A 291-nucleotide genomic window follows, 5' to 3' on the forward strand; every position below is an offset into this window, starting at 1 on the left:
CAGTATAAAGTAACAGCGAAAACAAGTTTGATTAACACCGTCATAGTGGAATATCTTAGCAAGTGCAATACATACAGCAAATGAACGACTAATTCCAAATAGAAAATATAAAGGCAAAAAATTCTCAAATTGACAGACGAAAAAAGAACATGGGAAGACAGAGACAGGGATAAGTTCCAGGCGATAAACAGAGTCATACATAGGAACTGTAACGAACCGAAAGAAATGTGGTTGTATGTATAATGCAAATCAACAGAAGAACTGGGGAAAAGGACCTTATGTATGAACAAG

Source organism: Penaeus monodon, chromosome 21 (genome assembly GCF_015228065.2).
Source record: "Penaeus monodon isolate SGIC_2016 chromosome 21, NSTDA_Pmon_1, whole genome shotgun sequence".
NCBI classification, from domain to species: Eukaryota; Metazoa; Arthropoda; class Malacostraca; order Decapoda; family Penaeidae; genus Penaeus; species Penaeus monodon.